Source organism: Ictidomys tridecemlineatus, chromosome 7 (assembly GCF_052094955.1).
Source record: "Ictidomys tridecemlineatus isolate mIctTri1 chromosome 7, mIctTri1.hap1, whole genome shotgun sequence".
In the NCBI taxonomy this organism is placed as follows: domain Eukaryota; kingdom Metazoa; phylum Chordata; class Mammalia; order Rodentia; family Sciuridae; genus Ictidomys; species Ictidomys tridecemlineatus.
This window is the reverse complement of record NC_135483.1, coordinates 49070893-49098219: the sequence shown is the minus strand read 5'-3', so window position 1 is coordinate 49098219 and position 27327 is coordinate 49070893. Positions and strand designations below refer to the sequence as shown.

The 27327-nt window shown below is 32.4% G+C and overlaps 1 long non-coding RNA gene across 1 annotated transcript in view; it reads left to right on the top strand.

Moving 5' to 3' along the window:
- The first annotated feature begins 6694 nt into the window (after positions 1-6694).
- Positions 6695-27327, top strand: part of LOC144365293 (uncharacterized) — a 132053-nt gene continuing 111420 nt past the window's right edge. The window contains exon 1 of the long non-coding RNA XR_013423601.1: positions 6695-6872. This is a non-coding gene — a long non-coding RNA (uncharacterized LOC144365293). The remainder of the gene's footprint in view (positions 6873-27327) is intronic.

The following is a 27327-nucleotide window of genomic DNA, read 5'->3' as shown; positions in this document are numbered from 1 at the left end:
CATATAGTTCAATCAAGTAGGTGATTCACTCTACTGTTTGAGGTGTTGGAAATTTTATATTTTCTTATCTTTTTCCATTTAATAAATATTTATTGAGAGCACACCTAATGCCAAATATGGTCCTTGAACCAGAAATTAAACTGTGATTACAATGAATTCTTGCCTTGATCTTCAATACACTCTTCCTTTTTCATCCAAGTAATGTTTCTGAATCTCTTTGATCTTTCATCTGCTGTGTCATTAGCATTTCTCCTGGAGTTAGTCATGTGGTGGAGCAAATATTTCAATGCTGTATTCAAACCTCATGTTACACAAATACTCGACCCTGACATGTATATGGCTATTTAAGTTGAGAAACTCTCAGAGACACCAACAATTATAAAGCTCTTTTGATCTGAATCAAGGTTAAAATAGCTAGCAGTCTAAATGTTACATATTAAAGGAATTGTAAGCTCAGACTAAAATTTACCAGGAAAAGCACTCAGAAATGCTAACAATTCTTTCAAAAAGCATTGTATTTCTTCCCTTAGGATACAAATCCACTCTTTGATAGTTGGAGTTTTCATATCAAACTCAGATCTTGCTCTTTAATTTCCTGAAGTGATCACATTAAAATGAACCATTCATATAGATATTATATGAGTTTATATTTTTATATATACTTACAGTTTTACAGGGTATATATTCAAGGTAATTTTCCTCAAACTAACTTCTACCACTCTCCTTTTGACTAAACTGTGGATGGAAATAAAAACAAAGGAATGGTTGCAGTCTCCTCTGCTTTTCACAAAGTTTCAGTTGTGGGGCGATCCAATATGCTAATACCTGTTTGACTTTGTAAGACATAATTTTATTCAGATATCACTATTTTACAGGCATTTCTCACTGTGTACAAGCCACACAATTGTGTTTGGAGGGATAACCCCAACACTGAATTCCTAAATCAAGAATTGAGAATACTACTTCCTTCAGTTGTATGACCTAAATACATAATTTTAAAACTCCTTCATCTCAGTAGTCCATACCTGATTCTAGAATCTAGCACAAATAAAGCTTTCACTTTTTTCCTATTTTCCTTTACAAGAAGCTCAATTTAAGAAAGTAAATTATTCTATCACAAACTCCCTATCTCGCTACAGTTGCCTCTAAATTGTTGTTAGTTTTATTCTTGCCATTTCAATAGCAAAGTAGAAGTCTCAGTGGCACTCATGCATTCTGTCTCTTTTTGAGATTTATTGTAATATATATTTATTACAATAAATATATATGATATATATACATATATATGATTACAATGAATATATATGATATATTATGATAAATCTCAAAAGGATATGTATGTGTGTGTGCATATATATATATATGTGTGTGTGTGTGTGTGTGTTTCCTTTTGAGATTATGCATTTCCTAAGGCGAAAGATCATGAAACATTTTCATTACTATCTTTACCAATTGACCCTTTTAAAATATGAGAGTTTTGGATTACATCATTCTATATTTTTCCTACTCAGACTTCTTTTGTATTTTGAGGAGTCAAGTAAAATTAAAGCTCTTTTTTTTAAATCACATCTAGACTTTCTTCCTATATTTCATAATTATTTGATCAGCCCAGTGAATGAAATAGCTTCAAGAGATTAACACAACCTTAAAATAACAAGAATGGTCAGAATTACACCATACAGCTGTTGCTAATAAAACTGAAGACTCACCAGGAAAAGGATGCAAACTGATTAAGAAAATGAGTTGTATTTAAAAAAACACACACATATTATTTGAAAAAAATAGTATAGATAAAAGCAGTCTAAAACTGAGAAAGAGCCACAAAGAGAGAAAAAGATTATAGAAGATGATTGGTGATTACAATTGGGAAATGAAAAGTGAAATATAATCTATATGCAAATGGAAACATTAAGGTGTAAAGCATTTTAGTTAATCTCATACTTATCCAAAAATAAATTGAGAAATAGATGTTTACATTATTCTAACAATTATTCTAATTGTTTAAATACATACTTATTAAATATTTTAACTAATGCAGATCTTTTAATAACAGGAAGGAAGGGAGATGAATGAATAGATTAGAATGATAAATATTTGAAAATAAGCTAATGGGCCATTCTAATTTACAATATTCACTCTAAAATATATAATTTAATATCACTCATATTTTGTCAGAAGAATAATACACTCATTAATGTTATAAATTAACAATTATATGTATATGCAAACATTTAAAAATATAGTTTTTTCTGTATGCTGTAAAATATAAAACAGTCTTATTTTATACTATAAAAATATAATAAAATATGGAAAGGGCAAAAACTATAGCTGAATTTAATTAAACAATTGTCAAATTTGGTTAACTTTTTCAGTTAGAAAGGTTTATATGGATAAACACAGCATGAAGCCTTTTATAATATTTTCATGATGAGAGACTTTAAAAGGTGATGGCTAACAGTAATAATTTTATTTATTATAATATTTGGATTCAAATTCTGATTCCATATTAACTGTTAGTGTGATCTTGGCAGGTATTGATATTTTCAGTACTAAATTTCCTGAATTTTGTACAATGTGAATAATGCAACATGACTTGATATCTTCTAAATAAAGTATATGAAGTTTCTGGGAAGAATTATAAAGAAAATAGAGGTAAGGCACAAGTAACAATATCCAGAATGAGAAAAATATATATTACTTTAATTTCCACAAATCTTACAAATTTAATGAACAAGTTATAAAGAGTTTTGTATCTATAACCCTAAAATATTACATGAAATAAACATGTTCAATAAACTAAAAGAAAAATGTACCATAATATTCTATAGAAGCAGCAGAAAATCTGAAGAGAAAAAAATTTCTTTTGAATATTTAATTTGGGATATGAAACTTTCATACAAGGAGATCTTTAAGAACAAATAAATTTATTAGTGAGTTTTTTTCCAGACAAAAATATTGTAAATTTACACACAACTTTCTAGATAACAGAAAAAAGCACAAACTATTACCACTTCATTTATATCACCATAATCATACAAAACCTGAAAAGAACATCATAAGAAAAGAATATTGCAAGCTAGTCTCCCTTAAATGCACATCCTATGTGCAATGCTCTAAAAACATATTAACATTTTATGAGAATGAAACCTTGAAAAATAAGGGAAGCTCAGTAAACCCAAAGAGGGTAAATAGAAAGAAAACTATTCCTAGCACATCTTAGACAAACTGCTGAAATCAAAGTTAAACAGAACATCTTGAAAGCAGCCACAAAGTGAAAAGACAGTTTACCAGAGGGAACAATGATTTGAATGAGCATAGATTTCTCATCAGAAACTATTGAGGTAGAAGACAGTGGTACAATACCTACATAGTGATGAAAGGAAACAACTGGCAACGTAGAAATCTATATCCAGTGAAAATATCCATCAAGCATGAAGGTGAAATAAAACCTTTTTTCTTTCTGATAAAATCAAAGTAAGACAACTTTTCATCCATAGAAGTTCACTCTAAAAAATGTTAAAGGAAGTTCTACAGGCAGAAGATAAAGTTTGAGATGAAAATTCAGGCCTTTAAGATAATGATGAATATTGAGTATAATGAATATTTGGGATACATATTAAAGACTGTTCCACTGAATTGCTTTTAATCTAAAGGAATACTTAAAGAAAAAATATATATGTTACATTTCCTTGTGATACTTCTAGGTTATACAAATTTAATACCTTTGACATTTCACACATAAAAGTAACTCATGAATAAATGTACCTATATTGTATTGAGGTTTCTACGTTTTACTTGGGTTGTTTTAATATTATTTTTGAGAAGAAGATGGAAAGTTAAGAAATTGTATTTTCCAGGTCCACCATTCTTGATCTAATGGAAGGATGTAAAATAAAAACCAGTAGGAAAGAAAAATGGAATTTTTTTAAGTTTATAAAATCTAAAGGAAGAGGAAATTTTTATCATTTGTTTTCTTGTTTCATAAAACAGCTCCTCTGTCCAAACTCCTGGTGACCACAAATATCCAATCCATTTCTCCTCCTCTTTTCATCCCCTGTATCAGTTAACATGAGCAGTTTAGTAAATACAGAGATCCAGTGTCCAGTCTGTAACCCGATACATAACAGCAAGAGTTTCTTTCTTTCTGTTGTTGGAGTATTTTACCTATTTATGGAGAACTCAAAACACTGTATGTAACTTGTAGAGAAATGTATTTAATTATGGTGGGTTAAGGGTGCAGCTATCTGTAGGGTGTGGTGGAACTACCTGTACTACCAGCTGCTTGGGAGGCTGAGGCAGGAAAATCGCAAATTTGAGGCCAGCTTTAACAATTTAGTAAGGCCCTAAGGAACTTAGTGAGAACCTAAAAAAAAAAAAAAAAATAGAAAGGGCTGGGAACATGTCTCAGTGGTTAAGTACCTCTGGCTTCAATCCTCTGTACAAAAAAAAAAAAAAAAAAAAAAAACTGGCTAGGATATAGGTCAGTGGTAGAGGGCCTCTGAGTTCAATCCCCAGTAACACATATACACAAACAGTGCTGCTACCTGCTTTGCCTATTACAGTTCTCATGCTTATGGCTCTGTAACTCCATTTATTATGCTGATGATAGACTTAAAACCAACTTAGAAATATCATAACAAGATAAATACCATACAATATGCAGAAACTCAGTTTGTGGAGGATTAGCTCATTTGGCAAGGTGAAGGCAAATTCTATGTGATGAAGTAAAAGCCTTCTTTTTCCTTTTTAAATGCTAAGGCCATTTCTCCATGTTTTGAATTTATTTTTTTTATTTGCTTTACTTATTCTAATTAGGTTTGCATGAGAGTAGAATGCATTTTGACGCATTGTACACAAATGGAGCATAACTTCTTTTTCCTCTGGCTGTGCATGATGCTGACTCACACCAGTAGTGTAATCATACATGTGTACAGGGTAATAATGTCTGCCTCTTTCTACTGTCCTTCCCATCCCCACCGCCACACCCCTCACTCCTAACTCCCTACTGCACAATCCAAAGTTCCTTCATTCTTTCTTACCCCCTCCCACTATAGATCAGCATCCACTTACCAGAGAAAAGAATCAGCCTTTGGTTTTATGGGATTGGCTTATTTCATTTAGCATGATATTCTCTAGTTCCATCCATTTACCTGCAAATGCGATAATTTCATTCTTATTTAGGCTGAGAAATATTCCATTATGTATACGTAGCACATTTTCTGTATTCATTCATCTGTTGAGGGCATCTAGGTTGGTTCCACAGTTTAGCTATTCTAAGTTGATCTGCTAGAAACATTGATGTGGCTGTGTCACTGTGGTATACTGATTTTAAGTCCTTTGGGTATAAACCAAAGAGTAGGATAGCTGGGTCAAAAGGTAATTCCATTTCCAGTTTTCTGAGGAATTGCCATACTGCAAGAAATGTATTTATAGTCAATGTCGTCCCTTGATTTTATTAAGGCAGTGCTATTAAAAGCTGGTTTAAATAGTTTATAGTTTGAGAATATGGCTGGTCGAAGTTTCTTCACTTTCAATCTCTCCATTCTCTTTATTATATGTTTGGTATTAAAGTGTTAAATATAGTGCAAGTTATATTCTGTGAACTTTAGCTCCAAATTCTTTTTTTCTCTTTCTCTGTGTGTATTTGTGCATGGTATGCATTAACCTCACATGTTGCATGTGTGTATATAAATGCTTAAAATTATAAATGGAAATATTTGCAACAGCAGGACAAATTTCCTCTTTTCCTAAAAATTTTTCAGCACTTGAAAATCTGCTGAGCATTTTACATATGTATATAATGATATTATGTATTTTATGTTTTTATTGACTAATATGCACTTATAAATCTAGGGATACAGAATTGACATTGTGTATTAAAGTAAATATATCTATTGACCAATTTTATAAAGTGCAGGTGGATGATGAGCTATAAAGTTCTATTATATGTCATGTGAATGACTGGGACCAGGAATGATCAAGGTACTGCTACTCTCTTTAACCTAAAATCAAGGTTTCAAATAAGCTCTTCTAATAGTGAAGCATTTGACAACAACTTCTCATATGACAGATGCCCTAAAAATCTTTAAATTTATATTCAAATAATTCCTATTAGAAATCACTATAGCCAGGTTATAACAGATAATAAGGTATACAGCAACAAGACTATGGTTCTCAGACTGGCATCTCAAGAAAATGCTTAATGCTCTAATTCTGTGACTTGGCTTTCTCATTTATACAGTCTGGAACCCTAGCTGGACACATAGTTTTAGCATTATTGTTCGCATGCAGTACTTAGTATTCATCTGTATTTGTTTATTCTTTTAAAATATATTTATGTAATGTTTCTATTTAAAATATATTTATATAATGTTTCTTTATGGGAAGTACTTTTGTAGGCACAGTGAACAGAACAAAGTTCCTGCTTTCATAACCTGGAAAAATAAAGGTAAACAATAAATAGCCAAAAAAATACCAGTGTGTCAGAGAGCACAGTGAGTCCTATTGTCAAAGGAGTATTCAGTATTCAGGGAGGAAAGCACTCTCCGATAGGTAACATTTGAACAAAGACCTGGAAGAATTGAAGGTCTGAGTCATGAAGATATACAGGAATGACCTTTAAAGATAAAAACAACAGAAATGAAAAGCATTTGAGTGTTTAGTGAATTTAGTAACATCAAGAAGTCTGTGTGAGTGAGCCAACTGGGGTGCAGAAGGAAATGTCAGTAATATCAGAGAGCCAGTTCATGTAAGAACCTTAGACTTTAGACTTTGTTTTAGGAGAGATGAAAAAGCATTGGAGATTTTAACAAAGATGTGATTTGATATGCCAGCAATCCCTTTCATTGCCATGTGGAGAATATGAAGAATAGGTAAGGCATAGAAAATGTTGTGCTGTGTATGTGTATGTTTGTGTGTGTGCAAGTGTGTGCATAGGTAGATGATATGTAAGCAAGCAGAAAGCCATCACAACAGCTCGGGATAAAAGAGATGGTATTTCAGCATATGGTGGAGTGGTGAGTATCATATTCTGGATATATTATCAAAGTAGATCCATCTACTGGAGTTTGTTGATGGACTTTTGACAGGAGAAAAGGAGTACTCAAACATGACTACATTATTTTTGAACTGAACAACTAAAATAATAGCTTGCTATGAATGTGAAAGACAAGGGAAGTAGTGAATTTTAAGGATATAAACCAAGTGTCTATGTGGGGCAGACAGACATAAGAATTTATGGAACATTCTAAAACAAATAAATAATTTGGTATGTATCAATACTGTATATGGCATTATGGTTATAAGAACAAATGAAATTACCTAAGATATAGTACATATATGAGGAACTAGAAAATCTGTTGTGGGTTCCAAATTTAGAGGCATGAAATATGGATAGCATACACGAAAGAGACTCAAAGTTTAATGGGGTAGGATGGCAAACCAGAGATAACAACACTGTCCTCACAGATGTGGTTGCTTACTCACTATGCACTCACTTTTGACTTGTGAAAAAAGGATTCTTACTTTAATACAAGGCAAAGATGCAAGAAAGAATTCAAAATAGAACATGTGAGGGTTTTTTCTAATTAATTAGTTAATATTAAAACCTGTTGATATCCTGGTAGGGATGACTTAGCACAGAAAGAGAGAAGCATACTGTGATGCAGAAGACACTAGTTGATTGTAGGTAAAAAGTCCGTAAATGGAAAGAAAGTGGTAAGATCTAGATTACAAATGATATTACTCGGACAGACAGCTGCATGGGCCATTTGTCCTGGAATGAAAGAGTCAGGAGACATACACATGAATGTTTATGTAACTTGGAGGTAGAAAATATAGAAATTAACTTTCTAATTTCTCAATATACCAGAAAACAAATCTACCAGCTAAAGGTAAGAATAGAAAAGGAGTATTGTACATTTAAGAGGGAAGAAATATAGTGAGAAAATGCTTCTTGAAAGAAGGAAAGTAAATTGACTAAGGAAAGCATTAAATTGTCTACTCAGATCTGAGGATCCACTTGAGGTTTCTTGGCATAAAATTAAAGTAGTAATACTAGTCAGCATGGTTGTTAGTCTATGGCTATGTGCCATAGACTTAAATGTTGATTCGAGGATATAAATTATGACTGATGGATGGAGAGATGGATAGACGGATAGATAGACAAAAATTACCTGTCTCTGATATCCAACAGAATTATAATTCTCTCCGTCCTTAAATTCACATCCAACTTTACTCCAGATTAAAGTTTTATCTTCACCTCAAGTATTCTTCAGATGTTTTCAAGAAGTTTCCTGCTCAAAGTTTTCTTTTACTCTCAAATGGTTTAATCAATTATCAAAAGGTTTTTGATACCAATACCTGCTGATTCTAGAATAATTCTAAAATTATCAACTATTTCTCATACATCATTCAGGATAAAACTTCTAAACATCAGGCATACATTTAATTAGAATCACTAAAACAGGTACATAAAACCATTATAAAGAAAGTAAGTTCTGTTTAAGAGATTAATTCTTCTGGTTGAAATCAACATTACATATCAGATGGGCATATTAATTTTAAATCTTGGCCAAGAAAAATAACTACAGATATGCCATTTTAGGAAGATGATTTAGACATAAGGTGTGAAAGGTACTCATACTCTTTGAAAAACTATTTTCGGGATCCAAAAGTGGTGAAATATTCTCTATTAGTGATTGTTTCAAATAATATAACTTTAAAAAAAATAAAATAAATTTTGAGATCTCATTTTTTGTAATGTGAACAACTGTATCTTAATAATTCATGGAGTAGAGTGAAAATCATCTAGATTTTTAAAAATATTATTAATCATTATGTGAAGCAGATGTGTTTGAATATGTCTTTTTAATTTGGTTAAATTACATATTCAGAAAATAAGTTATTAGCACCATGGCAAATGAAATGAAATGAGTAAATTTTTCTCCAATGAGATAGATAACAGTAATTTCATATTTAACTGCTATTAATTTTGCTAATAGAAACTAGGAAGCTGGCGATACTTCACAATAAAATGCTTAATACAGAGACCTCTGTACTTAAATGTGTTTAATTCAATGTCAAGAATAAACCTAGATCAACATTTATTTTAGAGATCACATACAATCTCTGAGACTGTAAGTTAGAGGAACAGAACAAATAATATTTTGTTTTGTACTTATTCTTAGTCTTGTAAGGTCCATAAGAACCATCTCATATTCCCAACAGTCAAGTTTTTTAAATGGTCTGGGTATTTTCTTTATGACAGTATTCAATTTCCTGAAAGATAGTCAATTCTAAATGATTATAATAGCTGGAAATGCACATTTAAAACATAGAAGATGAGTAACTCAGAAGGAGGAAAGCAAAGAGCATATGTGTTTGTGTGAAAATAAAAAATGAGGCCAAGTTTTAATTCCTTTGAGAGTTAACAGCAAATTAGTATAGTAATATAATAGGTGATCTACTCATTGCAAACTCTTTAATTGCTGTATAAAGATGATTTTCTGTAGAATCCATTATGTCAGCACCTTTACCCTGGCAAGTGCATTAGAAAATGAACTTTATGATGTGATATAAAATTTTGACTTTCTTGATAGTCCCAGTAATATAAGTACCCTTATTTCAATAAAAAATATACTATAATCATATTCTAAGTAATAAGAATTTCTAAAAATTTCTGTTTTTTTTAAACCATTAAAAATGATTGCACTTTGAATGAAAATTTCTTCTATCTTTGCAATTTATGAGTGCTTGCAAAAGTAAGGGAAGTATTTTAATATATTTTAGTTGATTCATTTTAAGAATACAAGAGAAAGGTAATTTTTATATTCTGGCTTATTTATCAAAATTATCACTGTGATAATTTCAATAATTATATAGTCCAGTCTTAGGACAGAAATTTTCATTTTTAGTTTTAGAGGGAAATAAAGGTTTTTCCTTCACTGTCAATATGTGCCACTTTACAGCAGAGTGAAACACCTGTGGTTGATATGCAAACAGGCATATTTACTGAAAGAGAACTTGACCTTAGCTCATATGCCTCAGTCCACAGAGACAGAGATGTAGCTGCACACACCCTACTCACCTTCTTTCCAAGAAGCATCCAATATTGAGCCAATCTATCATTGAGGCCACCTACTCTGGTCCCTGTACATCCACACACTTGAAGCTACAGGATCTTGAATTTGTACACTCACAATTCATATTTTGTGGCTACAAAGGCCTAACCATGCCTCAGAAACCAGATCTGTTGCAATAGTAAGCTAATTTCCACTCAGGGCCTGGAGCCAAATGGCTGACTGTTCATGCCTTCACCCTGGGCACTGGCTCAGCGGCCAGGGAGACTTTGGTTCTGCCCTAACCCACTTGACCTCACAAGCATCTGGAACTTGCATATTTTTACCAACATCACAAGGGAGTGCTAGGGCATCAGGCAACTACCTCAGTGACCAAAGAGCACTCACACTTCTCATTCTGTTACCAATGTGGCAATGAGGGTGTCTACACACACACCACCAGTGTTGCTATATCTGGGATCTCAGAGCCACTGTCCCTTCAGGCATGCCCATTCTTAGGCCTCAGTTCTGTGGCTGCTGTATGGAGGCCTTTAATCAGATACTGGTGCCACCACCACTAAGAGTAGGTACTTGAGCTGGACCCAGCGTCAAAAGTGATCCCTTCAGCCTCAACTTGCCTAAGGGGAGAAAAGAGCTTGGGAGAAACTCAGCAGTTATTACTGCTGAAGAAAGAGCAGCCTTTGCCACCAGTACCAACATCTACACTATTGGCTGGTGAGGGTCCCTGCAGTTGTTATCAACACTGACCTTAACTGTCAGATCTGCAGAGGAACCCTCACTGTTGCAAAATCAAGTGTATTCCACCCATCAAATGTTTTTGTGTATCCATGGGAAAGACTCATTCCACAAGATAAAAACTATGGCCTCATATGTCTTGGAATGGATGATATCAAATAATAATAATTAAATAAAAAGATAACAAGTGGCTGGGCACAGTGGAACATGACTATAATCCCAGTGGCTCGGGAGGCTGAGACAGCAGGATTGTAAATTCATAGCCAGCCTCATCAATGGTGAGGTATTAGCAATTCAGTGAGACCCCGTCTCTAAATAAAATACAAAATAAATCTGGGATGTGGCTCAGTGGTTGAGTGCCCCTGAGTGCCTCTGAGTTCAATCCCTAGTACCAAAAACAAAAACAAAAACAAAAACAAGTGTTGGCAAGAATTTGGAGAATAGGAAATCTTTCTGCACTGTTAGGAATATAAATTGGTACCACTAGGATGTCAAAAAGATTGGATTTCTTCAAAATGTTAAGAACAGAACCATATGACCAGCAATCCAAGTCTAAGTGTTATGAAATCAGTATATCTAAATGTACTGTGTTAGCTTTCTGTCACTATGACAAAGTACCTGAAGAAATCAACTTAAATTAGGAAAGATTTTTTTGACTTGTGGTTTCAGAAGTTTTACTCATGTCACTTGGCTTCATTGTTCTGGGACGGTAGTGAGGCAAAAAAATCATGACAGAAAGAATGGGGGGGGGGAATTGCTTGTCTCATAATAATCTAGAAGCAGACAGAGAGAGAAACAAAAAGGCAGAGAGATGGAGATAGAAAGGAAACAGAATTCCAAAGCATCCCCAGGGACCTCGTTCCTTCAGTTAGGTCCCACATCCGAAAGATTCCACAACATCCCAATAGCGATACCAGCTGGGGACCAGGCTATCAATACATGTGCCTTTGGAGGGATATTCAAACCCAAGATATAACACATACTTACTTACACTTCCATGTTCATTGTAACATTATTCACAATAGCCAAGAGATGAACATAATTTGAGTATTCCAAAAACAGATGAATGGATACAGAAAATATGGAGTATGCACACAGTGCCTCAAAGTCTATGGTTCAAGAGGTCTATCATATACGATGACAACAACTGCAGTTAATAACAATATATTATGTATTTGAAAATTGCTAAGAGTGTATTTTAAGTTTTCTCATCACAAAAATAAATAAGAATGGGCAGTAATCCATATGTTACATAGCTTGAATTTTATATTCCACAAAGTATACATATATCAAAAAAGAATGTTGTATATAAAATATATATTTTTACTTGATAATAAAAAATAAATACATTTAAAAGTTATGAGTTAAAAGTAAAATCACTTAAATAACACTATGTTGTAAAGAGATTTAAATTTAAAATGTGTATTTTTTTGGTAGCACTTTGTGATTATGTTAAAGAGGTTGCATAAATATATTATCATTTAAAAATTTTGGTGATATATTTTAAATGTTTCTAGATTCCTAAAGACTAATTAATTGTTTTTTATAAATCTGGATGATTTTGTTATGATTGAAATATGATGTGTCCCCCAAAAGAGAATACAACAATGCTCAGAAGTGAAATTATTAGATTATGTGAATTATAGCCTATGATGTGGATTAATCCACTAATATGAGTTAACTAGGTGGTAACAATAGGCAGGTAGAGTGTGACTGGAGGAAACAGGTCACAGGGAACATGCCTATGAGGTTTACATTTAGTCCTTATAGAGTGGAGCTCTCAGATTTCTGTTTATCATGTCCTGACCTGCTTTCCTCTGCCATGCCCCTCTGCCATGATGTTCTCACTGTGGGCCCAGAGCCACAAAGTCAGCCAACCATCAGCTGAACTTCTGAAACTATGAGCCAAAATAAGCCTTTTCTCCTCTAAGTCATTCTTGTCAGGTATTTTGATCACAGTGATGAAAAGCCAACTTAACCAGTTTCAAATTTTTACTTTCAAGAATAAATCTGTTTCTAAAAAATTCTTTGTGATTGTGGTTATGGGGGAGGCAGGAATTAGTATAAATTGAAATCATTGAGTGCCACTGTCTTATCCTGGAATTCTTTCCTAAATATTTCATGATATACATGGATAAAATTTTTAAATAATAACATCTAACAAGACCAAAAATTATGCTGAAAATTTTCTCTTAGCAATTGGTAATTATCTTCTATATCTAATTGGAGCACATTATTTATACAGAATTGTGGGTTTCATTGTGGCATAATTATATATACATTAAAACAATTTGATTAATTTCACTCTCCAATAGCTGATTGTATTCTGGAAACAATATATCTCTGAAAAATATCTATAATAAAACACTTATATTTAATATTAAATGTATATTTATTGAAGTCAGGTTACATCATGGTATTGGTAAATATTTTTTATTATGTTTTGGTTCAAATATACAGATGCTAATTCACAATTGGGGGGGGGGTGAACTAGAGAAGAATAGAGTTACCTTAGATTAGTTAGAGAGAAGTGAAGGGAGGGAAGGGGAGGGCATATGGGGATAGGAAGGATAATAGAACAAAGCAGACATTATTACTTTATGTATATATGTGACTGCATGACCAATGTGATTCTAAAACATGTACACTCAGAAAAATGAGAAATTATATTCTATCTATGCATGATATATCAAAGTGCATAAATATATTTTACTGTCATATATAACTAATTAAAGCAAATAAAAATTTTAAAAATCAAAGTTAATAATAAATAAGTTTCTATATACTTTCATATATTTTCACCAAGAGACAACAATCAAATTAATGTTTTTGATCATAAAAATTGGTATGAATTACTATGAAGTAAATGGTACAGAAATAAAAGTTTAGGGAGAGATTATATTTTTCAATATTAATGAAGAAATTATTTTAATATATTTTAGTGGTATCAGAGCATTATTTCATAGAATATAGTATTATTGAAAAAAGTAAAATTTGATACTTTATCAGTAAGTTTTAAAAGTTTATAATAATAAAATTTTTTTTTCTTCTTTGCAGTGCTGAGGTTCAAACCCAGAGCCTCTGGCATACTAAACACTGAACTCTACCTTCAGCCCCACCAAATATAAACTTTTGAAATCATATCTTAGATAGAAATATGAAATTTCAAAAAAAACTTTTTTTGATTGTACAAGTAATGAAACATGGAAAACAATGTAATATTAACTTAATTAGATACCTATTTTAATACTGATAAAAATATTTGTGTTGGTATATAAATGCATGAATGTAAGGTCCTAAGAAATAAAAAGAAAGAAAATTGTTGCACTTTGAAGAAACTGCCTAAAAGGCAAAAAAAAAAAAAAAAAAAGTATTGGAAGGAATGCTTGGCAATACATTGGTGTCTGTATGCTCTCTAAACTTTCCAAGTCTGGCAGGTTTGTGAGGACTATTTATAAAAGAAATAATGCTTGTAGAATTAAGCAAATTTGATGTCAGGGTACTTGATACAGCAGTTCACATTTTTCTCAATACTACCAACAATTGTGATTTGAAGTATAATACTATCAGTGAAAATTCAAACAAGAATCACTGACTTAATATTTGCAGCAAACAGCAGGAATATGTTATAGTGTGGAAGAATGAAAATCTGTTTTATTGATGTTAAAGTATTTGATGCTAATTTATCAATTTTAAAGGCATACATGGGGTATGAGAAAAGGAGAAGAATTACTTGTAACTAGAGTAATTTGGCCAAAGAATGACAATTCTATTTGCTGAAATAGAGAACACTACAAGAAAAGCAGTTTTGGCAGTGATGAATATAAAATACTCAGTTTCTGGCATATTAAATTTAAGGTGCTATTAACTCATCTGGATAAATAAATCAAGTAGATGCTTCGAAAAATGAATACAGATATCAAGGGATATATTTGGCAACAATATAAAATTGAAGCCATCAACACATAAATAATATTGAATATGTAAAACTCAATAAACTTCCCCCAAAAGTGGTAGTTAGTAGGCTAACAGAGGTCAGGGATTAAGTCCTAGAGCTTTCAAACATGTACAGAGTGGGATATGAATGAAAATAAGAAAAAAAGATTAAGAAATAGCAGTTGGTGTGATAGAAGAAAAAAAACCACAGAGAGATAAAGACACAGATAGAATGATTTATGAGATCCTGAAAGTGAAGTGAATTTTATGAGAGAGAGAATGTGAGATCAACTTTGACAAATGCTACTGATTGGTCAAGAAATGTGAGAATCTTACATGACCAATGGGATTCCTCATAGTAGCACTAAATAGATACTGAATCCTTGGTTAAAAGACAGGATCAAAAGTTTGATTGGAATGTGTCCAAGAAAGAGAAAAAAGACACAGGGTTTGACTCTTATTGTAAAAATAATGAAAATAAATGTTTTTATTGTAAAATAATGAAAGAAAAATAATGAAAAAAATAATTAAAGAAAAAAGCTATGTTTGAAGTTGGTATGGGGGGTGCAAAGAATTGCATATATATTAGTGCAGGAGAAATAGCAATATATTTGAAGGTTGGTGAGAATATTCTTGTACAGAGAAAAACAGAGATGCACACTAAAGGAAAAATTTCTGTAGCAATTCCTAGGATAATTTGAAGTCGCAAGTGTAAGAATTCACCTTAACTAGGTAATTTGTAAGTAATAGCAATGGACATTATGGGCAAAAAATTATGGAAAATTATAGAAATGATATTATGGGCTTCACACTTGATTTTAGCTTTGAGTCGAACAATTCAAATACTTTAATATTTGATTATGGATACTCATAAAATTTCTCACACATATTTTCCCAAGATAGTAGACAATTAAAGTAATGTGCTGAGGATACAAAGGGCAAAACCAGGAGCAAAAAAATAATAATAATTAATTAATTAAAAATTGGAAGTTAAATCAAGAAAAATTGTACATAATGACACAAATAATATAATAATTAAAATTAATATAGAATGCAAATGCTTTGGTATTACTTAAACAATATACTTTAAAATGATAAGTGCCCTTAATGATCTCTTTTATCCTTCCTTTGTACTAAATTTTTCTCCATAGACTGTATCTCATATTTAAAATATAAATAGGCCAAGTAGATAGTTTGCTCTGGGTGATCCCTGAGAGCTTCATCGAGCCTTTGTGGGTTCTCTGACCTCAGTCTTCACTTTGTAGAAAGCCCCTTTATGAAAAGCTCTCTATTGACATATTTGGGTGTGTCATGTGTTGTATCTCAGGATCTGGACAGTTACATACTTAATCACCTAATTCTAAAGACTCTTCAGGTCTTTAAATCTTTTAAAAACAGATATGGGAGGGAAAGTACTGCTAACAATTAAGATTCTGTTCATTAACTCTTCAGCTCCAGTTCATAGATTTCCCTTGATGAATTCTAGGGAAAGAATTTGAACCAAAGTTTAGTGATAAAATTTCTTGTATTTACAAAACCAAATAGCCACATCCAACTTATGTCCATATCCCAATTAAGACATATACTTTTTGTTTATAAGTTACTTGGAAAGTTATCCAAACATTAAAGGAAACAAATAGATGGTGTGCTTTTCTTGACATCGGGAAGGTGGAATACTGAATTCCTACTGATAATGCTTAAAAATCAGGCTTTTGAAACCTCACAAACAATAGAGAGGTAGAAAAACATATACACTATACATTGAGAAAAAATAAGAATAAATGATCTATAGGAAAAGTAATAGCCAGAAATTTAAAGAAAAGGGAGACCAGCAGAAAAATAACAGTAATATCATAGAGAAAAGATAGAAAGGAGTGAATAAATCCAATGAAAATCATAAATCAAGGTCCAATCTCTACAATGAAAAGGCTGAAATAAAAAAAAATGAGTCTCTCAATCTCAGTCAACAGCTTCCAAATTTTTAACAAACTAGAGAAACACTTAGGTTAATCTCTTATGAGATTGGTAATAGCAGTCTGAATGTTGCTTTAAGAAAGAATGATTAAACTAAGAACAAGACTGGAACTTCTCTTTCAGAATGAAGTATCTTCCCATCCTGATAGCCCTGGAAGATACTAAAGAAACAATATCAATATTATATGCTTAATTTAGAACATGTATGTTTCCAGTAAAGTTTTAACAATAGAAATGGTAAGTATTAGTTGTTTCAGAAATCTCTGAAAACTGGAAAGACCTATGTTTGGCTTCCTGCCTTGGTGCCTAGATCAGGGACCTGATAATTCTTATAGAAAACATTAATTATATAACAAGTTGAGAGAAAGATAGTCATTAATTATTTAAATTTGGAGTCTTCCTGAATGTAAGAATGTTAACCATGTATTTTAGTAGATAACTAAAACAAAGGGGAACCAGATTTCACTCATTTGTGATAGTATGCAATTCTGCTCTATAATCTTAACACACATGACAGTGAGCTTAGTATAGTTGATGAAGTCCAATCCCCAATCAAGCAATATGTGAATGTCTTTCAAATTTAAAAAGTATTATATAATTTTTAGAAAATGTTTCCGAAGTTATATGGAATACGAATCCCATTTATTTCAGTCTAAGAGAAACTGGTATATGATAAAATTTTACCTTTATGCAATTTTTGTTGATAAGAACTTTAAGACTGCAACACAATTAATATACAGCAATCCAAATATTTACTATACTTTGTTATTATTCTAGGGAATTAAGATGTGCTGCCATATTTAAGTATGTAACATATTCATTGTGTTTATTATATTAATTTTGAATGAAAAGTCAGAAAAGAAATGCAATGTAAATATATATCAAACATAAGGCTATTATTAACAGATAAATTAGAAAATATAGAGAAGACATGGATATTATCTTACTTTATCTTAAACATACAGAAAATATAGAGCCACTATGTACTTTGTCTGAAAAATATAAAACATAAAAAATGCCAATAAAATATATTTGTAGAATGTGTACCAAAATGTAAAGATACAAAATTTAGGATTATTCAAAAACAAAGATATAAGAATGCAGCTTTCATTGTGATAGTTTCAAAGACAAAAAAGATCTTTAGATGCCACAGGAGACAACAGCCTGCACTATACACTCTCCAATTTTATTCTTGCTCACTCCAATTTTTTATTCTTGTTCAGATTTGCCAATGTGCTGATGATGGCAATTCAACCATTGTGATATGCATAAAAGTCATACTCCTCTACTAAAAATTAATAAATTCTACTTTAAGATTTATATACTCCTCTAGGATCTTGGTTAATGTGACCTCACATTTAAGAGTAGGCTTTGCCCTCAATCTCTGGGTAAACAGTGCCTCTGTGTCTTGAAAACTTGACAGACAGAACCTAGAAATTGGCTAATTCCACAAAGAAATGCCAGGACTGGAGACTTCTTAAAGGCCAGCCAGCCCACTACAGGAAGCCTTTCAACTCCAAAATAATTCGGAATTAAATTAGATATTGAAAGTCAAAAGGAACTTAAGAGGAAATGTGGATGAATTTGTTTTATTACTGTTTGCCTATTCCAACTACTCCTTTGCTTTTGGTTTTATTATTCTGTTATTCTCATAATCATTTTATATACCCATTTCTTATAAGGCAAAAAACAGTTCTTTTGAAAAGATGCAGTCAGTGGGATCTGACTGGTTAGATTTGCATTTTATGTAACATTGTAGGAACTTTTATAATGCAAAATAGAATAAATTGTTCCTAATCTTTAGTGGATTTACAATTCACTAACTCTGATATTTCTTCCAGATAGCTACTGCAGAAATCTTATATATGCAAAGCTAGCAAACCAATCTGAAAATATCAAATATCATGTGACAGGACACTTTGAAACATAGTTTTTCTTCATCGAGAAAATTTTTTGTTCCATTAAATTATCCTTCAATAAAAAGTAATATTTTGCTTTCATGCAAAACTAAATGAGATATATTTAATTCTGCCTTGCAAAGCTAGCAACATAGATCAGAATACATTCAAAAACAATAAGGAAATTGTTTAACTAAATATGTAAAAAAAATTCACCTTTCATTTTTCTGTCTTCTCTAAAGTTCACCAAAGAACTTGAAGGTATTTAAAATGTAACCAATTAAAAATCACATACAATAGTAACTCCAACCTATTTCAGGAATTCATCCACATTGCAGGTCCTCTGAGATTTAAATCCAGTATGAATCTCAGAAATTCAGAGTTTTACATTTGAGAATAGGAATGCATTTTACAAAGTAAAATTATTCCACAGTCCCACAGTGGTAGCTTTGGAAATCAAAGCTCATTAAAAGAAACAAGGTCATTGCTACTTTAATGTATTGAAAATGGTTTCATCTGTAGATACGTTGTGGAATGCAAGGATAATCATTCTCCCAAGGTGAGGTTCTGCTGAGTCATCTTAAAGCCACCAAGATTTGTAACTGTCATCTTATGCTCAGCACAAATATTTTACCACAAAATACACTAGAGTCCCTGATGTCATTTTACCAGTACTGGAGAGAGAGTTTTGCACAAGTACTATTGTGCCATTTTTTTTCTCCAAGACTTATACATAAGAGGGTCTCTTAAACAACCACTTATGAGAAAGTGTCTATGTGAAAGGGGGAATGGAATAACAAAAAGTGTTCTTTTGATTTTACATTTTTATAGCACAATAATTGGGTGACTTAAAAGTGGAAAAAAAATTAAATTGATGTAAAAAGGAAGAAGTACAAAGCTCTTATGTCATTCCTTGGGGAAGCCCAAGCTTCCCTAGAGCTTCTCTTTTAACTATCATAAGATAGCATTCTGTCTTTCTAAAGGTCAAGGGCTGTGTGTGTGAGCAGTTCAGAAGGTAAACAAATTGGAAGTTTCATTATCAATACAAGATGTGATTTTCTGCATCAATGAAGAGATTTATTACCAAAACTACTATAATTTCTTCAAGTTAAATGTGTGGGTATCTATGTATGTTTTAATTTAAACATTCACAATTTACTTTTTAATGTTTTATGAATGCATTATAATTCTACATAATAGTGGAGTTCATTTTTATATAATAGTACATGCATTAAATATAATTTACTCCATTTGAATCTCCAGTGTTTCCTCTTTCTCTCCTCATCTCCCTCCCCAAAAGTTCACAATTTTGTAATTTTAATGTGCAGGAAATATTTCTCTTTTTCTTGTGCTTCCAATTATTTAAAAGTTAGTTGAGTTGAACCATTTTGTTCCCCAAGCACAGTGAGTCTTTGAAATCAACAAAGCAGCTTCTGTGTTGTCTACTCTGTTTATTCTAAGATCAATAAGAAAGCAAAATACAGAAGACAAAGTAAAATCGATACAGGAAGCAGTTTACTAAATAAGTTTTTTCATGTTCTAAATTTCTCATGTGTGTGCATGCATATATTTTTTTTTGCTAATGCACATGGCCTTATGAATTATAACACTTCTCATTCTTCTGGTTGTACATGATGTCAAATTATGCCAGTCATATAATCATATATGCACATAGGGTCATAATGTCCGATTCATTCTTTATCTTTTCTCCCCATATACCCCTTCTCTCCCTTCATGTTCCTCTGTCTAATACAAAGTATCCCTATTCTCTATTATGAAGAATAAATACTTGGTTTCAAAAATGGAAAAAAATATGAAAGAGGGGGAAAAAAGGGATCTTGATGGAAAAATGAACAATTGTTTCTGTTGGAACTCAAAAGTTTCTCAACTCCCCTTCCCTCCACTCTCAGTATGTTGTGGTTCCTATGGTGAGAGGGTTAGTCCTGGAGGCTGAATTCCTGGAGGTGGGAGGTAAACTAAGGAATGCTTTTTGCTGGGAGCCTATTATTCTGGAGATTTTAAGTCATTGCACTTCCAAGGACCTGCAATTGTCAGTCTATTTTGGAAGACTGCACCTCAGGAATCTCCTTTGGGTTTCATGCTTAGTGTATGAGCTTATTCTTACCCCACTACTTGGCTTGTAGACCTCAGAATTCCTGGTCTTTGATCAAGCTTCCAAACTCATTCTCTTATGCCTTGGCATTTTTAAATTCCTGGTCAGGTGCTTCTCTTCCAGCCAGTGCCGCAAGCAGTGAGTTGGAAGGGGAGGGAATGTTAGATGAATTTCTGAAACCAGTGTTTCATGGTGTAAACCTCTTGATTTTCTTCTGGTCACTTAAGAACAGCCTGTTATGCAACGTGGGTTTGCCCAGCATGTTTTTCAGGCCAGATTTGGGTTTGCCAGTAATTGGCTCCCCCAGCTGCCAGCCCCTCAGTACCATGGCTTTTAAATGGTTCCCTCTGCTGTCCTCCATGCGTGTCACAGAAAAAGGTGATGGATTCCCTCCCTTATGTGCATACTATACAACGCAGCTTTTTGTTTTTTCAAGCAGTGTCTCTGATCTCTAAGCTGTCCATACCCTGATACACTTCAGTCTTCCCAAGAATGGGGATTCCTTTAATTCCTTTATCACTTTATTGTGTTTACATAGGAACTATTCTGGTTTGTGCCTCCAGCTACCATCATAGCTGTGAACTGAAAATCTTTCCCCTTATTTTATCATACAAGTTCTCCTGAGTCCCCGATCTGTTTTGAGAGTCTACTATTGAATTCCAACAAACTCCCCTGTAATTTTTTATGATTCACCCACCTTGTTGAAAGCTGTCTGTCTGCTTTTCTTGGTGCATGGCATGGATCCACCAGGGAAGTTACACTTCTATTCTGCCATCTTTATTTGCTCTTGGTGGTGTGTTTTTTCTTTGTATGTCTTTAATAATTTTGGCCTTTTGTGTTTAGAATCAATGTTTCCTCCTCTGTCACCACACAGATATTTTGCAAAGTAAAAAAGTTATGTAAAAATATGACTTATAACCTAGAAAAGAATCTCCATGTTGTCTTTCAACTGTTCAATAGTTCATCATTAAGAATATTTGATTGGCTATGTGTTATTCACTATGGAAGAAAGATTTTAAGAATGTGAAGTATTAATGAAGACCACTGTAGATGCAAAAGTGTTAAAATGACTTCACACACAACAATGAAACAGAAGGAAAGTAAGAATAATGATGGAGATTTTGAGTTTGTAAAAGACATACTCACACTATTAATCAATTGGCAGGGATTTGCTGGCAACTGGAATTTCAAAAAACTTACGTAAACATGAAGATAACTTTTTACCTAAGATCCTGAACAATTTCAAAAAGATTTGAGGTCTGGATTATATTCTCAATGCCTCAGGAGCTTAATGTTTGTTCAGCCTCTGCTGTATTTGAACCACATTCTCAGAATCTACTCCTCTCTGTGTCCTAGTGCCATCTTTACTATTAATTGCACCACCCCCACCCCCCACCCGTGTGTGTGTGTGTGTGTGTGTGTGTGTGTGTGTGTGACAATCAGATTTACTCAGTTAACATTACTCTCCCTATTTGGCAAAGTAGTCTTACCCATTTCAGATTGAGTTAGCTTTTATCATGGTGGCTGTTTTATTGGATCATAAACATGGCTATTTACTCCCGGGGATATGTCTGAGCCATCCTCTAAGTCAAGCTTGGATTTTGGCAATTTTCTTACATGAGGATTAATGCTATGGCAGCCACTACATATAGCCCAATTCTAAATGGAGTAGAAAATCAAGCTATCAAGAAAATAGTAAAAAACTGGCATTGCTTTGTTTGACAGCTAAAATTAGGACCCTATAACCTGGACCACTTTTCATCTGAGTGGATTTATTTGCCTTCAACCTATTGTTAAGTAGTTCTCTGATTATTGAAAGATAAGCTTTTGAAAGTTACTGGTAATTATGCAGTTATACTTTACCATGTTTAATAAGATTTTTTTGGTAATAAAATCAGCCAGTTCATATATACATCTTATCTTAATTCATAATATAAGGTTATTTCAAAAGTTGTCTGTGTTACAGAACTTGACCATAGGTTCTTTCATTCTGAATGAATTTTAAAATTTTATCTTACTGGGGTTCTTCTTTGTTACAGATCTGGAGATTTCCCAAATTCTTTCTTCTGTGACAATCCTGTCCCTTTCTGATTGCTCCCTGCTTAACCTGGGCTCTCTTCTCTCTATATCATTGGCCAATTGGCCATAGGTCTAACCCAGTACAAGGCTGAAGTTGTGCTTCTTGCATTGTTAAACTTTGGCTTTCTGCTAATGCTGTGATCATTCTTTTTTACTGATAAGAATTACAATTGCTGATATAAAACATGCATAATTTTCACCCAGGATTGTTGTTGTAAAAAATATTCTATCTACATCTATGTTAAATGTAGTTATATAGTAGTTTTTAAATTACTTATTGAAAATTTCAAAGATTTCTCTTCAAAGTCACTATGAAGTTAGGAATTGAAGGTCAAAATAGTTTTTATTCTGAGCATCAATCTTTTAAAACCCTGTTATCAGCAAGGTCTTTTCTAAAGAGTGTATTATATATAAATGTTTCAATCATGGTTCATTTTTAAAAATAAAGATGGAAGGTCACAAATGTTTTATCTGATTGCCCTTGGAACTATAGAACTATGTATGAGATTACGAAATTGTTTCTCCACTGAAGTTTGATACACTTGTAGTCTCTAAAGGCCTGTTTCCACAAGATATAAACGACCACTGCTTCAAGGCCATTCAAACAATATTTAGTCTCTCATAATGAAAACAAAAGAAATATACACAAAGACAGAAACATATTTCAAAATAACGATATGATCATATTCAACTTCTGTTTTGAATAGCAAACTGTTTATTGTTGACAAAGCTAATATCTTCTACTATCAGAACACTTTTATAGGTCCTCACACAGTGCTCTTATAATATATGAACTAAAGCATTTTTGATATTTTCTCTAAAAAACTTTTAGCCAGTTATTGGTAATGTTAATAAAATAAATTTTGATTCTAAAATTTGACTTTTGATTAATGATGGAATGGAACAAAACCATGAATAATTATACAAAATCAGCTTCAATTTATTTTTTTTATATTGCTGCACATACTCACTACATAATGATGGTTTTGCTCTATATGGCATAGGCTAAGCGTAAATAAAATTTTTTTAAGAAGCGAATTGCACTTACATCAACTAGATTTCATCACTAAATGTCAATATGTTTAAAGAAATAATGTTTTAAAGCAAAGTATACACAAAGCAATTGTCTTAACAAATTAATCATTTGATCTCAGCAATTGAAAGCAGGCTACTTACTATGTTAAAGTGACATGACAAAAATATGTAGACAACAAAAAGCCATATCTTAAAAAGGATTCCAGATCTGATAATTATATATCACTAATGTCACTAGACTTTTGTACTATAGTCTGTCAACTTTTGTCTCTAATTCAAAATAACACAATAAATACAACTGAAATAAATTCCATTTACTGGTATCTTAGAGTAGGTAATCACCTGCTTCATAAAGTATTTAATGTATTCAACTAGTATTTACTCAATGAAAGCCTTCTTTCAGATTAATAGAAACAGATTCTGAGGTATTAATATTTTTTTATTCTTTTTTTAATCACAGATTGTTGCTAAGTTGCTTAGGGCCTCACTAAGTTCCTGAGGCTGGACTCAAAATTGTGTTTCACCTGTCACAGACTCCTGGCTAAACAGTGTGTTTGTAGGTGACAAAATATTTTTAATAATTTCCTTGTCATAAATTTATAATCTAGGGCTGGGTTTATGGCTCAGTGGTAGAGCGCTTGCCTCACACCTTCAAGACCCTGGGTTCAATCCTCAGCACCACATATAAATAAATAAAATAAAGTTATTGTGTATAACTACAACTACAAAAAATAAATATTTAAAAAATTATAATCTAAGAAAAGATTACATACACACACACACACACATATATATATGTGTGTGCGTATATGTAATATATATATATGTCGATATTTCAGCACTACAAAAAATGTCTGAGAAAATAAACTTAATAAAAGGAAAAGGTTTATTTTAGCTCATAGTTTTAGAAGTTACAATCCAGATTTGGTTGGTCTTTGGTTTGGGTTTTTGTCAAGGCAGCACAAAATGGCAGGAGTAGATAGTAGAACAAAATGACTCACTTCTTGACCAGGAAGCAAAAGAAGAGAACAAAAAGGTGAGGTTCTCACCATCCCATTTAAGTGCATACCACTAATGAACTGAATCTCTCATTAGATCCCACATCTTAAAGGTTCCACTACTTCCTAATAGCACCATCCTGGGGATCAAGCCAACACACATACTCTTTTGAGAAACTTCTATACTGATTTCCAACTAACAATGAGATCGAAGGAGAAATTTTAAAAATATAAAAATAATAAAATTTTGAACATCAAAAATAAAAAGCCTAGGACCAGATAGATTCACAGCTGAATTCAACAAAACTATTAAACAACAACTAATTCCCAAACTTCTCAAATTATTCTAGGAAAAAGAAAGGAAGAGAACACTTCCAAACTCATTCTATGCATCCAGAAGAAACTTTCTGCAAAAATCCAGATGAAATAGCCTAGTGTTTACCTGAAATTTGGATTTATTTTTTCCTAATACAAATCAGAAAAGTTAATTTATTTATAAATCTTAATTTAAATAAAGATTTTGTTGTTGTTTTTATTTGAAATCAAAGCATTCTCCCAGTAGGTCTATTCACAGACTACCGAATTCTAAAGAGAGTCAATATAATTCCATCTCTTTTTTCTGATAGTAATGAACATATCAATATTTAGTATAATATTCCCAGTCTCTACCTTGCTTTCCCTTTTCCACCATTTTCTCTGAGGTCAATTTGAAGAAAAGACAAGTTTTGCAGTAGTACGAAAGCAAAAATCAGATATTTTTTAAAAATTACTATTGATCAACTTGAGTTTTACTCACAGCCTACTGAGACCTGAAGAAGCTGGGTTAGACACATTTCTCTAATCATACAATAATATTTAAAAAATAAGTATGATAAAAAGCAATTAAATGTCCATCCAATGTGTTATACTTCTAACAGTAACATGATGAATCTTAATATTCTTTCAAAAAAGCATGAAAACTTATTTTGTTAAAGAATAATATAGGAAATATTTCTCAGTATGCTAATTTTTATTATTTCAAGGGAAGACATTAAGCTTCCTCAAAATTTTTGTGCCCCTATTGTCCTATAAATGTCAGAGGTGCAGCTATTTAATTTTTACAAAGTTCAGAAACTGGTCTATTATGGTCTAATCAGAGGTGATTTAGGAAAAAACTGATGAATGTGTCAAATAACAATATATTATAAAGTAAAATTTACTTTGGTCCAAACCTATATTCTAATCAATCTCTAGTTTCTATTGAGTTTATAATGAAGTTTTCTATTTCATGAACACCTCTGTTTTCAATTACTCAGGCACAACATATTGCAGTTATGGTTGAGCCTTTCACAACACCATTCATTCTAAAAGTAAATTTTTTTGTTTTTAAAATTTAAAAGAAGAAAAAAAACTTAAATCTTTCTCAATTATTTAAGTCAGCTTTTTATTGTTGTGACAAAAATGTCAACAAGAACAACTTAGAGAATGAAAAATTTATATTGTGTCAGGGGTTTCAGAAGTTCCATCTACAGTCCTCCAACTCCATTTTGCTAAGCCTAAGTAAGGTATATCATCAAGGTGTACTGGTGTCATGGAGGAAACCTACTGAACTTATGGCAACTAGTGTTATGGAAAGATTGTAAAAAAGTACTGGGTTAGTCTTGAAGCAGGACATGAAACATTTATTCATAAGCTGGTGGTGCAGATTCACCAGCAGTGTGCAGGAGCAGGCTGCAAGTCCTTATCTTTCGACCCCCTCCAGTAGTTAGAACAAATCTTTGTAGTGCAAAACCACATTAATCATAAGTCGCTGTTGTTATGATTCAAAACCATAAATAAAAATCATGAGATCTAAAATCATAAACAGAAGGGGAAGTGGGTCAAAATGATCCTAGTTGAGTACAACTTAAAGAATGGTTACTAACATCTAGACAAACATTAACATTCTATGTTGTTAGGGTACATTGCAGAAGTATAGTGTGTAATAATTTCCATTTTTTGTTGCCTAGTATGCTATGGTAAGCAACTCTTGATGGATACAAAGGCAGGGTTTTCACATGGGAGAAGCATTTCTTACATGACATGGAGTCTCAGGGTAAAATGGAGTCTGTTTGGTTAATTCCCATATATCCTGGTCCATAACACTAGAAAGCAAAGAGAGATGGAGATACCAGGGACAAAATATATACTCCAAAACCATGTCCCCATTTACTTCCACTGCTTCACCCTACCTACCTATTGTCAACACCCAACTTTGTCTGAATTAGGAAAGACTCAGTAGGAACTAGACCTCATAATCTAATCATTTCACCTCTACACATTTCTATATTAACCATAGGAGCTTACACCTCATAGCCAAACCATAACACCAATGAATAGTGATTTAAGTAACCATCTTCTTCCATAATGAGTGAGTCTAGCAACTTTCTAGATGGTTTATGTGATTTCATTATTACTTTCTGAAAATTTATTTCTAACACAGAACCTACTTGGATCATGTT